A 16,935-nucleotide genomic window follows, 5' to 3' on the forward strand; every position below is an offset into this window, starting at 1 on the left:
TCAGTAACATACATGGACATGCAAGCTGCATGGCATTATGTTCAGCACAGACATTATGGGCTGAAGGGCCTGTTCCTGTGCTGTGCATTGACATTAACGTGCATTAACATGCTTACATTAACACGCTTGTGTTAGAGTAAACAATGAATCAGTGGAGAAAATCCATTAGGAGAACAAAAAGGTGTGAAGAATAGATGGTATTAGCGCTGACAGACTCAAAGTGCTGGAGCAACTCAGCGGGACAGGCAGCATCTTTAGAGACCATGAATAGCTTACGTTTCGGGCCGGGACCCATCTTCAAACCTTTGCCCGACCCGTTGAGTTACTTCAGCATTTTGTGTCCATTTTCCTAAACCAGCACTGTAGTTCCTTGTTTCCACTCTATGTTTCCCCATCAATGCTGGGTTAAAGTCCTGGAACACCCCCCCCCCCCTTCCCTGCCCCCTCCCCCCCCCCCCTTCCAAATAACTGTGTGAGCACCTTTGCTCCACACACTGAATATAAACTGTGATCTTTCAATTATACAGGAGATGAGCAATTTAATGGCATTTTTTTTAAAATGCAGATGCTAGAATCTAAAATAAAAATGGAAAATGTTATAAATACTCATGGCGTTGATGAGATGCAAGATGGCACCCAAGTCACGTGACTCTCTGCTTGCTGGTCCCAGAAGTGGATCTGCAATCGCTCCCACCAATTGCTCCATCCTTTTATACCTCTACTCCAATAGCAGCATTTATTCCCTTTATCCTGTATCTGTATACTGTGGACGGCTCAGTGGGTTATCATGTATTGTCTTTCCGCTGACTGGATAGCACGCAACAAAAAGCTTTTCACTGTACCTCGGTACACGTGATAATAAATTAAACTAAGCTAAACTAAATGAACTAAATAAACACACCTGTCGGAAGAGAAACCGCACGGTGGCACAGTTTTTTCCCCCAAAATTTTGCCCCTAATTGAAAAATGACAATACTGGGAAACGTAACAAATTTCATTCTCAACACACTTCATTCGCTGTGGCACGGTGGCGCAGCGGTAGAGTTGCTGCCTTACAGCGAATGCAGCGCCGGAGACTCAGGTTCGATCCTGACCACGGGCGCCGTCTGTACGGAGTTTGTACGTTCTCACCGTGACCTTCGTGGGTTTTCTCCGAGATCTTCGGTTTCCTCCCACACTCCAAAGACGTACAGGTGTGTAGGTTAGTTAGTTGGGCAAATGTAAAAATATATATATATGTTATATATTATCCCTAGGGCGTGTAGGATAGTGTTAATGTGCAGGGATCGCTGGGCGGCGCGGACCCGGTGGGCCGAAGGGCCTGTTTCCCCGCTGTATCTCTGAATCTAAATCTAAAAATCATATCTTGTCAGTTAGTTTTCAACTGTAGAGGAATGGATCCATTGGCTATGAAGCAATGAATGAATGAAGGGAAGAGGGAAAAAATGATGTGGGCATGAGTCAAATGCAAATTAAACCAAATTTGGGTCTCAACCCAAAAAGCCACCCATTCCTTTTCTCCAGAGATGCTGCCTGACCCGCTGAGTTACTCCAGCAAATTGTGACTATCTAGAACAATAGTCCGTTGTTACTGAGCATTGCACTGGAGCATAGAAAATGATTTTTTCATGGGATCTTCGTAATCATCAAAGGTGAAAAAAATCTCATCTGACTGTGGGTCTTGCATTCTTTAATAAATTCACAATCGAACTCATAGATTATCGTCAAAATGATCAGTTTACCTCCTATTTACTAAATTGTCTTGCTAGAGCAATTACCATTGATCTTTCATTTAGCTTTGAAAAAGCTATTTTATCAATCTGATTAAAATTTATTATAAATGACCAAATTCATTAAAATGAATTAGCTCTTCAGCGGGTAGTCCATAGAGCTCAGAGGACCATCGGAACACAGCTACCAGCCTTGGAGGGCATCTACAACACACGATACCTCAGAAAAGCCACCAGCATCCACAAAGACTCTTCACACCCCTGCAACAGTCTGTTCGAACTTCTTCCATCGGGCAGACGATACAAGGCCTTCTACGCCCGCACCTCCAGACTCAGGAACAGCTTCATCCCCAGGGCCATAGCTGCTATGAACCGGTCCTGCTGAGCCGGATGGTCACATCGCACAGTGATCCGGCACAGATCTACTTGCACTTTATTCTGTCTTAAAACTGTTACAGTTTGTTGCGTTGGGTTGTTGTTGTTTAAATTAATTAAATTATTGCATTGTATGGGTTCTGAGTTACTCCAGTTAAAAAAATCCTTTAAATTACAATACAATACAATACAATATATCTTTATTGTCATTGTACCCCTGTACAATGACAATAAAGATATATTGTATTGTATTGTATTGTATTGTAATTTAAAGGATTTTTTAAACTTTAAAATACTCCACCAGGGGGCACCAGAACTCAGTTTCAAGGACTACTCCACCACGTTCATTGTCACTGCATACATTCATCATAACTTTAGTTTAGTTTAGAGATACAGCGGGGAAACAGGCCCTTCGGCCCACCGAGGCGGACCGACCAGCGATCCCCGCACATTACCACTATCCTACACACCAGGGACAATTTACACTTTTCCCAAGCCAATGAACCTACAAACCGGTACGTCTTTGGAGTGTGGGAGGAAACCGAAGATCTCGGAGAAAACCCACGCAGTCACGGGGAGAACGTACAAACTCTGCACAGACAGCAGCCGTAGTCGGGATTGAACCCGGATCTCCGGAGCTGCAAGGGCTGTAAGGCAGCAACTCTACCGCTGCACCACCGTGCTGCTTAAGATGCTAAACCAAGACACAATAGGATGTCATTTGAAAACACTAAGAAAACTAACACGAACAAAACCTTTTATTTATATTAATTCAGACCCACTATCTGGTTTCAATATATTTCCCCCTTCTGTCATTCTTTTGCTAGATGGCACATCTTACACTGAATCATATATTTTTCCTGTGTCCCCATCAATGTCCCTCCACAGTTGACCGATGGAATGGGTCCATATGTCAAGTCAAGTCAATTTTATTTTGTATAGCACATTTAAAAACAACCCACGTTGACCAAAGTGCTGTACATCAGTTCAGGTACTAAAAAACGAACATACAATGGCACACAAACATAACAGCACATACATAAACAGTTCACATCACCCCCTCAGAGGGCCTCAAACGCTAGGGAGTAGAAATAGGTTTTGAGCCTGGACTTAAAGGAGTCAATGGAGGGGGCAGTTCTGATGGGGAGAGGGATGCTGTTCCACAGTCTAGGAGCTGAAACCGTAAGTGGGGTGGAATTGATAGAGAGGGAGAGATACAGCCTTCTGCCCACTGAGTCCATGCTGACCATCAACTACCCATTTTCACTCATCCTACACAAATTTAATCCAAATATATCCTACACATACCCAATATATATTATGTGTAGGAAAGAACTACAGTCTGAAGAAGGGTCTCGACCCGAAACGTCACCCATTCCATCTCTCCCGAGATGCTGCCTGACCTGCTGAGTTACTCCAGCACTTTGTGAATAAATACCTTCGATTTGTACCAGCATCTGCAGTTATTTTCTTAAAGAACTACAGGTGCTGGTTTAAATCGAAGATAGACACAAAATGCTGGGGTAACTCAACGGGACAGGCAGGATTAGACAATAGACAATAGGTGCAGGAGGAGGCCATTCGGCCCTTCGAGCCAGCACCGCCATTCAATGTGATCATGGCTGATCATACTCAATCAGTACCCCGTTCCTGCCTTCTCCCCATACCCTCTGTTGTAATCATGCACAGTCTTTTCGCTGACTGGATAAAACGCAACAAAAAAGCTTTTCACTGTACCTCGGTGCACGTGACAACAATAAACAAAAATGAAAAAAAAACTAGACTAGGGGAAAAATACTAACAATAGAAGGCAACAAAAAGAAAATATTCTGAATGAAGGTAAAAAAAATAAAACCAAACTGCCCTTCAGTAACCTTAAGCCATTGTGATTTCCCAATGGAACTGAGGAGCAAAAGGAGACTCTTCAGTTTAAGTCATCACGTCACCATACATCAATGTCAGTCCATTGCAAACATGACTGTACCATCAAATATTCATGTGCAGTTTCTTAACAGAGAGACCGTAAAAAGGTTTGAAAAAAACTCTTTATAAAAAACATAAAATATGTTCAAATGAGCACAATAGCGGGCTGAATTTCATAATTGAAGCTTGCAAAATGCCTCTGCAAGCTAGAAGTTGTATATTATCGAGCCTGTTTGTCAGAATGCAAAGCTAGAATAAAAATTGGTTTGATACCGAAACATGATTGATGAGTAATAACGAAGCTTACAATTAAGACGCTGCTTAATGACTCCTTTCAAATGAAACAGACTTTATTTTTAACATCTCTGACGCAGATCGGGTAAAGGCATTGCCCGACGCAGAACAAAACTACTTAGTCAGGCAACCTCTCATTCATATGAGTTGAGTTTATTGTGTCATGTCCCGAGTTACAGGGAAAAGCTTTGGCTGCGTGCTAGCCAGTCAGCGGAAAAAAATACATGATTACAATCGAGACAGCCACAGTGTACAGATTCACGTTACGAGGAATAACGTGAATAAAGTTTAGTGCAACATAAAGTCCAGTAAAGTCCGATCAAATATAGTCTGAGGGGCTCCAATGAGGTAGATAGTAGCCCAGGACAGCTCTCTAGTTGTTGGTAGGATGGCTCAGCTGCCTGATAACAGCTGGGAAGAAACTGTCTCTGAATCTGGAGGTGTGCGTTTTCACACCTACTCGATGGGCCTATCACTTCTGAACTTATGAAGGTACCCGTCCACCAGAGTTCAGCGTTAAAGTTAGCCCGCATCGCCTTCCGGGAAAGTGCATTGTGCCGAGAATGGGTGGCTGGATACAGCGGTACCTTGTCCGAAATACAATGAAAGATGGTGAAGTTTACGCCATACACTTTTCCACCTTTAAAGTGGACTCAACGCTGCTGCAAAGGTTCACACCTGCAAATCATAGTGGGCATATCCTGCCAGCTAGTGAACCACGACAGTCACAGTGGCCAAACACGTAGCAAGCCAATTATTGGCAAGTTTCATGCTCCACTACTGAACAAGGTGGCACAAAATCTGATGCGTCAGAATCCAACCAAAGGCAGACAAGTGTGCCTGAATCACTTAACCCTCCCCCCACCCCCCCTCTCCCCACAAGAGGAGAAGGTCGTTGCCATAATGGTCATTGCCGAGGCTGTGAACGGCAGCTTATCAGACCCCCCTTATCCTCATACATAATTGTCCTCTTCTCCTTCCACCCAACGATGTAAGCATGCACCTCCTCCTTTCACCTACTTTCCACCAGATTGCCCAGACTCCTTTTACACTCCACATGCAAGTGATCTGTAAACCAGCCTGGAGTTCGATCCCGACTGCGGATGCTGTCCGTACAGAGTTTCTGCCCGTGACCGCAAGAGTTTTCCCCAGGACATCTGGTTTCCTCCCACATTCCGAAGATGTACAGGTTTGTAGGTTCTGTAAAAAAATTGTAAATTGTCCCTAGTGGGTGTAGGATAGTGATAGTGTACGGGGATCGCTGGTTGGCATGCCGACCAGAGGTCCCCACACACTAGCACCATCTCACACACACCAGGAACAATTTACAATTTTACCGAGGCGATTAACCTATAAAACTGTTCTTCTTTGGAGTGTGGGAGGAAACCGGAGCTCCCGGAGAAAACCCATGTAGGTCAGGGGGAGAATGTACAAAGTCTTTCGAGACAGCACCCGTGATCAGGATCGAACCCAGGTCTCTGGCGCTGTGAGGCAGCAACTCTACCGCTGAGTCACCTTGCTGCCCCCCTAATAATTTAGAAATGTGTGTAGTGGGTGAATGGGAAGTGCTTGAGAGTAACTTCACGTCAATCTTGTTAATCAGGACTATTGTTCCCCCATGCTTTATAGATTAAACTCAACCATGCTCAAGAACGGGGCAAGTGGGATTTAGTCGCGTATACGCAAAACCTAACAGTAGAAAGGAACCAAAATTGATTCTGTTTTAATTTAACAAACAAGACTCGGCAGACATGTATTTGCGTAATTCAAAATGAATTTTCATTAATTTGGAACCAACATTTCAGATGTCTGAAGAGTGGTGTCGACCCGAAACGTCACCCATTCCTTCTCTCCAGAGATGCTGCCTGTCCCGCTGAGTTACTCCAGCATTTTGTGTCCGTCTTCGATTTAAGCCCGCATCTGCAGTTCTTTCCGAGATGAGAACGTTTTTTTTCACACAGAGAATGGTGAATCTGTGGAATTCTCTGCCACAGAAGGTAGTTGAGGCCAGTTCATTGGCTATATTTAAGAGGGAGTTAGATGTGGCCCTTGTGGCTAAAGGGATCAGGGGGTATGGAGAGAAGGCAGGTATGGGATACTGAGTTGGATGATCAGCCATGATCATATTGAATGGCGGTGCTGGCTTGAAGGGCCGAATGGCCTACTCCTGCACCTATTTTCTATGTTTCTATGTTTCCTACACATTTCAGAAATTGGCATGGACTAACTACGAGGAGCAGACTGCTCTCAGCGACTCTTCCCACAGTTGGGTTCTGTCTCGTGAATCTGTGACAGGCTTTGACTGAAGAGGGGGAACAGCATTGCTGAGAGTGGGAGGTGGTTGTCAAAACCTACACTGATGCCTGTAACTTCGGGAAATCATGATAAATCTCCGAGCAGGAGGCGGCAGACAAAACCCACCGCGTACCCAGAGACTTTATTAAACATCCTTATAAATCATTCTGCAGACATGCTTTTCTCTAGCATCAAGAGACTGAGATGAGGAAACACTTTTTCACCCAGGGAGTTGGAAATCTGTGGAATTCTCTGCCACAGAAGGCAGCGGAGGCCAATTCGCTGCATGTGATCAAGAGAGAGTTAGATTTAGCTCTTAGGACTAAAGGAATCAAGGGATATGGGGAAAGAGCAGGAACGGGGTACTGATTTCGGATGATCAGCCATGAATGGCGGTGCTGGCTTGAAGGGCCAAACGGCTTACCCCTGCACCTATTTTCTATGTTTCTATGAGCTAGGCTTCCTGAGATAGAAAGGACCAGGGTAAGGGGTGCATTACTGAAAAGCTATAGGATAAACATCATCAATTGCATGGTGGGTAGTTGAACTCATAGATAATCAGACGCATTTCTAACAAGAAAATATGGATTTGTGAAATTAGTGAGATGTCTGAAGGGTCCTGGCCTGAAACGTCACCCATCCATTTTCTCCAGAGATGCTGCCTGTCCCGCTGAATTACTCCAGCATTTTGTGCATTTCGACTCGAGTCTTTAGAGATACAGTGAGGAAACAGGCCCTTCGGCCCACCCAGCCCGCGCCGACCAGCGATCACTCTGTACACTAACGCTATCCTACACACTCAGGACAAGTTACAATTTTACCGTAGCCAATTAACCTACAAACCTGTACACCTTTGGAGTTTGGGAGGAAACCGGAGCACGCGGAAGAAACCTAAATGATCACGGAGAACGTATAAACTCCGTCCAGGCAGCATCCGTAGACAGGATCGGGCGCAGGTCTCTGCCGCTGTAAGGCACCAGAGATTGTCCTCTGTAAAATTGCCCCTAATGTATTGGGTAATTTTAAAGCGGAGATTGATAGGTTCTTGAATAGAAAGGGTGTCAAAAATTACAGGGAGAAGGCAGGGGAAGGGGGCTGAGAGGGAAAATAGGCAAGCCATGACCAAATGGTGGTTCGATGGGCTGAATGGCCTAACTCTATTCCTAAGCCTTATAATTATGGTCTAATGTGTAGGTAGTGGATGAGAAAGTGGGTGACATAGAGCTAGTGTTAACGGGTGCTCGATGGTTGGCGTGGACTCGGTGTGCCGAGAATCCGGTTTCCATGCTGTATCTGCAAACTAAACAAAGCCAAATGGGGGACCTGCAGTTTTTGTTCTGGATCGTTGTTGTATCTGACTGACTAATACAAATGGGAGCTGCACATGGACTGAAAGGCCTGTTTCCGTGCTGCACAACTCTATGACCCAGGGGCTGCAAGTGCAGCATTTTCGTATGGCATGCACTGTAATGCATGGCTGGGTGTCATTGCTGGGACACTAGTCATTGCATGAGTGGCCCCTGCAGGCCCAGGCCTTCACAAGGCTTGTGTGTGTTGCTTCAGGGAGCCTTACTGAGCAGCGTTGGCTGGATAGAAACATAGACAATAGGTGCAGGAGTAGGCCAATCGGCCCTTCAAGCCAGCACTGCCATTCAAGATGATCACGGCTGGTCATCCAAAATCAGTAGCCCGTTCCTGCTTTCTCTCCATATCCCTTGATTCCATTAGCCCCATGAGCTATATCTAACTCTCTCTTGAATACATGGATCCAGCTCTCCCCGTCCCTCCCCGCCCACACACTGACCCCTGGCTCACGACAGTCATGCATCTTCCACCCACTTTCCTTCTGATCCCCACCCACTGCCCTGCTGACCAACATGTCAAATGTCTGTCACTGAGCACCGAGCCTGTCCCATGACTAACAAACCCCGCTGTTCATTCCCACGCAACTCATGCCTTGGTACACGCAGGAAGGAACCGCAGATGCCCGTTTAAACCAAAGATAGACACAAAAAGCTGGAGGAACTCAGCGGGTCAGACAACATGTGTGGAGAAAAGGAACAGGTGATGTTTCAGGTCGAGACCTTTCTTCTCTCTAGGTTTGGTGTCTATCTTTTAGCTTAGTTTAGTTTCGTTTATTGTCACGTGTACCGAGGTACTGTGAAAAGCTTCTGTTGCGCGTTAACCAGTAACAAACTGCTTAGTGCACCTCAGTACAAGAAACGAAATCTTCTCCCTATTTGAAAGAAGGATAAATTAGTTATTGATTACCTTTCAACTTTACAGTAATTATATTGCATTTGGTGATCCCTTGGGATAGACCTCATGTTACTGATTTACAACCTACAAGTTAATAGCATCCAAATTGCAAAAGAGGGAAATTTTGGCTACCAGTCGTGTTCCTTTATTTATCTCAAAGAAGGGAACCTGCTTTAATAAAGAATCTTTTGAATAGGAACAATTTTGCTTCAATTCCTGTTTCTTCGAGGGATTATACAGACATGATAAAGGTGGACACACTGTAAAATGTAAAGCAAAATCAAATCCTGCTTTCCTTTTGTAGAATTAGTGTGACAGGATTTTTGTGGTGCTTTCCCTGCTCAGATGAGTATCGGCATCATGTTGAGTTTTGAGGTGTTCTTCCACTTTGAACAAGCCACAATGGACAGAGAGGCTACTTACTTGCCTTGTTTTAAATGCAGTGACCTTACTGCTCTTTCTTGGCTAAACAACCTCTCAAATGTAAGCCATTCATGAAGCAGAACAAAATGGTTCAGCTTTCTGCTGTGTCACAACACCTAACCTGTGTCACTTTCGCTTATGACCTGAGGCTCCTTAACAGACAAGATACTGTCTTTATTGAGTTCCAAGAGATCCAACTGATAGATCAATAGCCTCCGAACATGTCATTCAGTCACTCTGAAACACAGCAGGGCTGACCACAGGACCTTTATACACGATAGCCCTGAGCTAAGTAGGTTCTCTAGTGCTGCCAGCTGTAATGGAAAATATTCACCACTCATGTTGATCTGTGTCATCTTGAAGAGACAGAACCCTTTTGATGATCCATATGCCATTGCAGGGCAAAACCTTTTTTATTTCTGAATTCAAAGTCATGGACAGACAAGACCCCGCAGCTGAAACCAACGTAAGATGATAAAGACACATTGTGGAACACAGGACAGAGAAAAGTACTGCACAGGAACAGACCCTTCAGTCCACAGTGTCTGTCAAGTTAAACTAACCGCATTTACCTGCACATGATCCATATCCCTCCATTCCTTGCAGATCCACGTGTCTATCTAAAAGCCTCTTAAATACCACTATTGTATCTAATTCCACCACAACTCTGGCAGTGTGTTCCAGGCACCCACCACCCTCTGTGTAAAAAACCTGTCCCCGCACATCTCCTTTAAAGGGCCTGTCCCAGTTACGCGATTTTTTAGGCGACTGCCGGCGACTGACAAAGTCGTAGCAGATTGCCGAAATTTTCTTTTACCCTACGCCAATGACCACGACAATGCCGATGCAAGTGTCTTTTTTTGTGAAACTAGCGCCTGGCTAAGAGATTACACCGTCTTCGGAAACATCGCGAAATTCCCACGCTTACCTGACCGTCAAACTGTCGCCTCCAATCTACCTGTCAAATGTCCTGACGGTAAATAAATTGGTTAAACAAAACTATCTTCTGGTATCTTCAAATGCCTTTTCTTAATTTAATACTACGTGCTTCTAAATGCATCTGCGACAACCTAACAAACCTGGGGACAGCGTGCGACAGCGCCCACAATAAGCTACGATACCTGGCGACAAGCCAGCTGTCGCCGAGAAAGTTCTAGCAGGTAAATTTTTCCGCAACGCGCCGAGATCCGCTACGATTCATTGAAGACTCCTCACGATCATGCCCGCGACACCCCGGTGAACGTTCGGCGACAGCCTAGTCACCGACAGTCGCCTTAACATCGCCTAACTGGGACAGGCCCTTAAGTCTCGCCCTGTCAACTCAAAAGCTATGTCCTCTGGTCTGTCATTTCCACTCTGGGAAAATCATTCTAAATGTCCACCCTGTTCTGAATGTCTATCTATGCCTCTCCTAATTTTTTATACTGCTATTATGTCTCCCCATCAACCTGTGGTGTTCTAGGGAAAATAATCCAGGTTTGTCCAACCTCTCCTTGTAGCTAATAGCCTACAATCCAGGCAGCATTGTGGTAAACCTCTTCCGCACCCTTTCCAAAGCCTCCACATGTAATCATGTATTGTCTTTCTGCTCACTAGTGAGCACGCAACAAAAGCTTCTCACTGTACCTCGGTACACTTGACAATAAACTAAACTAAACAGTCTGAGGAAAGGTCTCGACCTGAAACGTCACCTATTCCTTTTCTCCAGAGATGCTGTCTGACCCGCTGAGTTACTCCAGCTTTTCGGTTTAAATCAGCATCTGCAGTTCCTTCCTACACACTCAACATCCTCCTGACCGATCTTAATCTTTTATTTCCCCACTGAAAGCAAATGACTAAGACTGAAATTTGCCCCCTTTTGATTGTTTTATCCTGTTCTGTCTCTTCAAGATGAGACAGACGAGCATGAGTGCTGAATATTTTCCATTACAGCTGGCACCACTAGAGAACCTACTTAGCTCAGGGTTATCAAAAATCAAACATGCCTTTGAATAATGTTAATGCCCAATTGGATCATCCGATAACATTCGCCAAACCGAACAAAAATAAGTTGAAAGTAGCGCTGTGGCATTTTGTACAACGATTCCTGTGTGAAAAAAGGAACTGGGTTAGCTCCCATCAGCAGCGCCCTGTTGGGAGCGTGGGAGCCATGCCATTGCAGCAATGGCCACTGGGTAATTGTTCAGACTTGAACCAACCCCTCCATATACCAGCCGCAGAAGAGACTGTCATATATATACAAATATACAAACACATATATATTATCCACACACACACATATATATACCGACAAGTACATACACACACATATATATATATATATATATATATATATATATATATATATATATATATATACACACACACATGATCCCAATGTTGGGGGAGTTCAGAACCAGGGGCCAGAGTTTAAGAATAAGGGGTAGGCCATTTAGAACGGAGATGAGGAAAAACCTTTTCAGTCAGAGAGTTGTGAATCTGTGGAATTCTCTGCTTCAGAAGGCAGTGGAGGCCAATTCTCTGAATGCATTCAAGAGAGAGCTAGATAGAGCTCTTAAGGATAGCGGAGTCAGGGGGTATGGGGAGAAGGCAGGAACGGGGTACTGATTGAGAATGATCAGCCATGATCACATTGAATGGCGGTGCTGGCTCGCACACACATACACATATATGTCACACACATATAAATACACACACATATAAATACACACACACACACATATATATATATATATATATATATATATATATATATACCGACAAGTACATTCACACACACATATATATATACACATACACACGTACACATACACACACACACACATATATATATATAATATATACATACATACATACACATAAAATAAACAATAATCGTGCAAAAAGACAAAACCAATGCCTGCAAGTCTATGTAGTTCAGAGTTGATTTGGAAGTTGTAGTGGTTGTACAAGTATGGAAAGACCAGTCCAGCAGTCATGGTGATACACAAAAGCTTGGAGACAAATCCAGCGAACTCTTGTTATAATGCCCCGGAGGGAGAGAATGGCATTTGTTATTGCTGATTGTCCTCATTAGGATTTCCGCGCCGATCGGCAGGTCGAATTTGCCCCCTGCGGCCAGGACTCTGGAACTCCGGCCTGGCCTGAGCCAGCAGATCCATTCCCATAGCCAACTTCTCCTCCCCCCAAAGACCGTGACCTCGGTTGATCCGGCAAAACAGATAATGCGGCAAATCTCCGGTAAACAAGGGTGCCGGAAAATCGGTGGTGGACCTGTACATCTTATCCCTTAGTATCCTCTCCGGTAACTTTCCTACCACAGATGTTAGGCTTTCTGGTCTATAGTTTCCAGGTTTTCCTTTTACAACCTTTTTTAAATAGAGGCACGACATTATCCATCCTCCAGTCTTCTGTTTTGAAATGACTGTTTTGAAAATCCCAGGACTGTGATATATTGACCCTGAGTTAATTCCTGCCGCTGAGTTGCCTTTGAAGGTCACATTACTGGGAGAGGGAGAACGGCTGCCATTTGGGACAGAGTTACTGCAAAGAGGCCTGTTCATCAACAAAGCAGAGCCAATGCAGGGAACTAAATACAATCAGGGATTGTGAGGAAGAGGGATGAAGGATTGGTTGCCTCTTTGGCAACAAGAACAAGGAAATCGATATCTAATCAGGGTTCTTGAAATTGATCAAAGGAGGTTGTTGAGGCTTTTGAGAAACTTGATTTCTCTGCACACCCAATTTGCATTTTTATGATTTATTATGTATTGCTATTTTCAGCAATTTGCATTTCCTTTCCTGAATAATGTCACTTTGATTATTTATAAATGCATGAATCGTTGTAATTAGATTAGATAATTCAGGATCCGCAGGTCAGTTTTACATCAACGCAAAGCAAGTAGCTTATTCGGCATGATGAGAACAATCCACATAATGGTGGAGTAAGTGTGAAGGACTATAATTATCAGGGTGGAATAAATCACACAACTGTTCCCCACAATCACAAGGCCCTGACTTGAAATGCCAAAAGCAGCCACATCAGCTCAGAGAGCTGCTTCTCCCTTGTCAGAAATACTTTTTGAAGCTAGACACAAAATGCTGGAGCAACTCAGCGGGACAGGCAGCATCTCTGGAGGGAAGGAACGGGTGACGTTTCGGGTCAAGACCCTTCTTCAGACTTCAACCCGGTGTCGACCTGAAACTTCACCCATTCCTTCTCTCCAGAGTTGCTGCCTGTCCCACTGAGTTACTCCAGCATTTTGTGTCAATCTTCCGATTTAAACCAGCATCTGCAGTTCCTCACTACATACTTTTTGAAGTGTCAGCTTCTTTTTAAAATCAAACCCGCCTTTAGAAGAAGCAGCCTAGGGTGGATCTGCAGATGCTGGTTTAAACCAGAGATAGACACAAAAAGCTGGAACAACTCAGCGGGTCAGGCAGCATCTCTGGAGAGAAGGAATGGGCGACGCTTCGGGTAGAGGAGGAGAACCTCTTCAAACTAGGCATACCTTGAGGAGATTTCGCAGTGGAGCAGACGAGAGGCTTATGAAGGAACTGCAGATGCTGGCTTAAACCAAAGATAGACACAAAAAGCTGGAGTAATAGAACTGTTCATGTTCATCAGAGAAAGATGTGGAGGAACAGGCTTACAGATGTAGGGGGTTTTAAATTTCCCAATTTTAATTGGGATGGACTTAGTACAAGAGGCTTAGAAGGAGAGGAATTTGTTAACTATGTGCAAAAAAGTTTAATCGGTCCTAATAGAGACTTATCCTAGGCAACGGTCACCTCTCCAACCCACAACCTCAACGACCAAGAAAGACAACGGCAGCAGCTATATAGCAACTAAACCACTAACAAGTTCACCTCTAAGCCACACACTATCCCAGCGTTAAAGTATGTCAAATCGTTACTAGGTCCAAAACCTGTAACTTTCTAACAGCACTCTGGAAATACCTAGACCACAAGGATCACATTGATTCATGAAGGTAGTCCACCGGCATCATACAAAGTGCAGCACAGCGGTAGAGTTGCTGCCTTACAGCACCAGAGACCCGGGTTCCATCTTGACTATTGGTGCTGTCTGTACGCAGTTTGTACGTTCTCCCCGTGGCACAGTGGGTTTTCTCCGGGTGTTCCCCGGGTGTTTCCTCCCACACTCAAAGACGTGTGGGTTTGTAGGTTAATTGGCTTCTGTAAAATTGTCCCCCGTGTGTAGGATAGAACTAGTGTACGGGTGATTGATGGTTGGCGCGGATTCAATGGGCCGAAGGGGCCGTTTCCAAGCTGTATCTCTAAACCAAACTAAAATGCGGGCCTTATCACATGAAAGAATTTAAGAAAACCTTGAACTTCAACAAACGAAACCAGAAAATGCTGGAAGAATTTAACAGGTCAGGCAGTTTCCATGGTAAGAGAAGCAAAGAGTCAACATTACGGGTCACTGACACTTCAATGGGACAGAAAGTTAGAATACAAGCGTGTTTTAAGATGCAGTAAAGGGAAAAACTGGAGAATGTCTGTGTTAGAGTGTGCACCAAAGTTGTCAAGGTAAAAATTACTCCAGTGCTTTAATTTAATACTTTAGCACTTGGAAAAGGAACAGAAACAAACTGAAACCTAGATTTCCCGACAACATGATGTTGTCAAGTTGAAAAGGGTACAGAGAAGATTTACGAGGATGTTGCCAGGGCTCGAGGGTCTGAGCTGTGGGGAGAGGTTGAGCAGGCTGGGACTATTCATGTTCATATGTGAGATACAGCGTGGAAACAGACCCTTTGGCCCACTGAGTCTGCTTCGACCAATGATCACCCCTGACCTGTACTAATTAAGAATCTATCTATCTCTGCCATAAAAATATCCATTGACTTGACCTCCACGGCCTTCTCACCTTCTGTGGCAATGAATTCCACAGATTCACCTCCTTCTGACTAAAGAAATTCCTCCTCGTCTTCTTTCTAAAGGAACGTCTCTTTATTCTGAGGCTGTGACCTCTAGTCCTATACTCTCCCACTAGTGGGAACATCCTCTATACATCCACTCAATCCAGGCCTTTCACTATTCCTAGGACCGTAGAAGTATGAGGAGTGATCTAATTGAGGTGTACAAAACCATGAGAGGAATAGATCGGGTAGAGTCTCTTGCCCAGAGCATGGAAATTGAGAACTAGAGCACTTTGGTTAAAGGTGAAGGGGAAAAGATTTAATAGGAACCTGAGGGGTAACTTTTTCACACAAAGGGTGGTGGGTGTATGGAACGAGCTGCCAGAGGAAGTACAGTACTTGAGGCAGGGATGATCGCAACTTTTAAGAAACAATTAGACAGGTCCATGGATAGAACAGGTTTAGAGGGATATGGGTCAAGCACAGGCAGGTGGGACAAGTATAGATGGGATATGTTGGTCAGTACGGGCAAGTTAGGCCAAAGGGCCTGTTTCCACACTGCATGACGCCATGACTCTATGTGTGTAGAGGGAAGAACATGGTGGTGATCTGAAATTGTTGAACCCAATATTGAGACTTGGGGACTTAGAACATAGTGCAGTACAGCACCGGAACAGAACCTTCGGCCCACAACGTCTGTGCCAAAGATGATGCCATGATAACTAATCTCATCTGCCTGCACATGATCCATATCCCTCCATTCCCTGACTATCTAAAAGTCTCTTAAACAAGGTTTAAATAGGATATTTCTCCACTCGTTACGGTAGCTGATCTATGTCCCACCATATACTTTGACAGCCTCCCTCACTGTCCACGACTCCAGCAATCTGGGTGTCATCTGCAACCTTAACTTTAACCAACCCATCCACATTTCGTATCCTGATGGAAGAAATGCCTTTCCTTGAGATTATGTTGGTCATCTTTGAAACAATGTTGGAGATCAAAGACAGAAGGGGTCTGAACGGGAGTAGAATGGGGAATTTAACTGACGGGCAATTGGAAGCCCAGTGTCACCATTGCAGAGTGAAAGGAGCTGTACCGCAAAAATGGTCAACCAATTTGCGTTTGGTTTCTCCAATGTAGAGGCGACCACATTAGAGGCACCAAACGCAATGCACTCCATTGGAAGAAGGATGTTGCCAGGAGTCTTGGGCCTGACCTATAGGGAGAGATTGGTCAAGCTTGGACTTTATTCCTTGGAGCGCAGGAGGCTAAGGGGTGATCTTATAGACGTGTACAGAAGGGGATTCATAAGGTGAATGCACAGTCTTGTACCCAGGTGAGAGAAATCAAAAACCAGAGGACATAGGTTTAAGATGAGAGGGCAAAGATGTAATAGGAGCCTGAGGAGCAACGTTTTCACTCAGAGGTTGATGGGTGTTTGGAATAAGCAGCCAGAAGAGGTAGTTGAGGTAGGAACAATAACTACATTTAAAAGACACGAGAGGAGATATGGACCAAATGCGAGCAAATAGGATGAGCTCAGATGGAGCATCTCGGTCAGCATGGATGAGTTGGGCCGAAGGGCCTGTTTCCATCCTATATGAATCTATGACAATAGACAATAGACAATAGGTGCAGGAGTAGGCCATTCGGCCCTTCGAGCCAGCACCGCCATTCAATGTGATCATGGCTGATCATTCCCAATCAGTACCCCGTTCCTGCCTTCTCCCCATACCCCCTGACTCCGC

The 16,935-nt window shown here is 44.6% G+C and overlaps 1 protein-coding gene across 2 annotated transcripts in view; it reads right to left on the reverse strand.

The window, feature by feature from the left end:
* gab3 (GRB2 associated binding protein 3) overlaps positions 1 to 16,935 on the reverse strand; it is a 120,189-nt gene that overhangs the window by 20,676 nt on the left and 82,578 nt on the right. The window lies entirely within an intron of this gene.

The sequence above is a fragment of the Rhinoraja longicauda genome, chromosome 15, assembly GCF_053455715.1.
Source record: "Rhinoraja longicauda isolate Sanriku21f chromosome 15, sRhiLon1.1, whole genome shotgun sequence".
Classification (NCBI taxonomy): domain Eukaryota; kingdom Metazoa; phylum Chordata; class Chondrichthyes; order Rajiformes; family Arhynchobatidae; genus Rhinoraja; species Rhinoraja longicauda.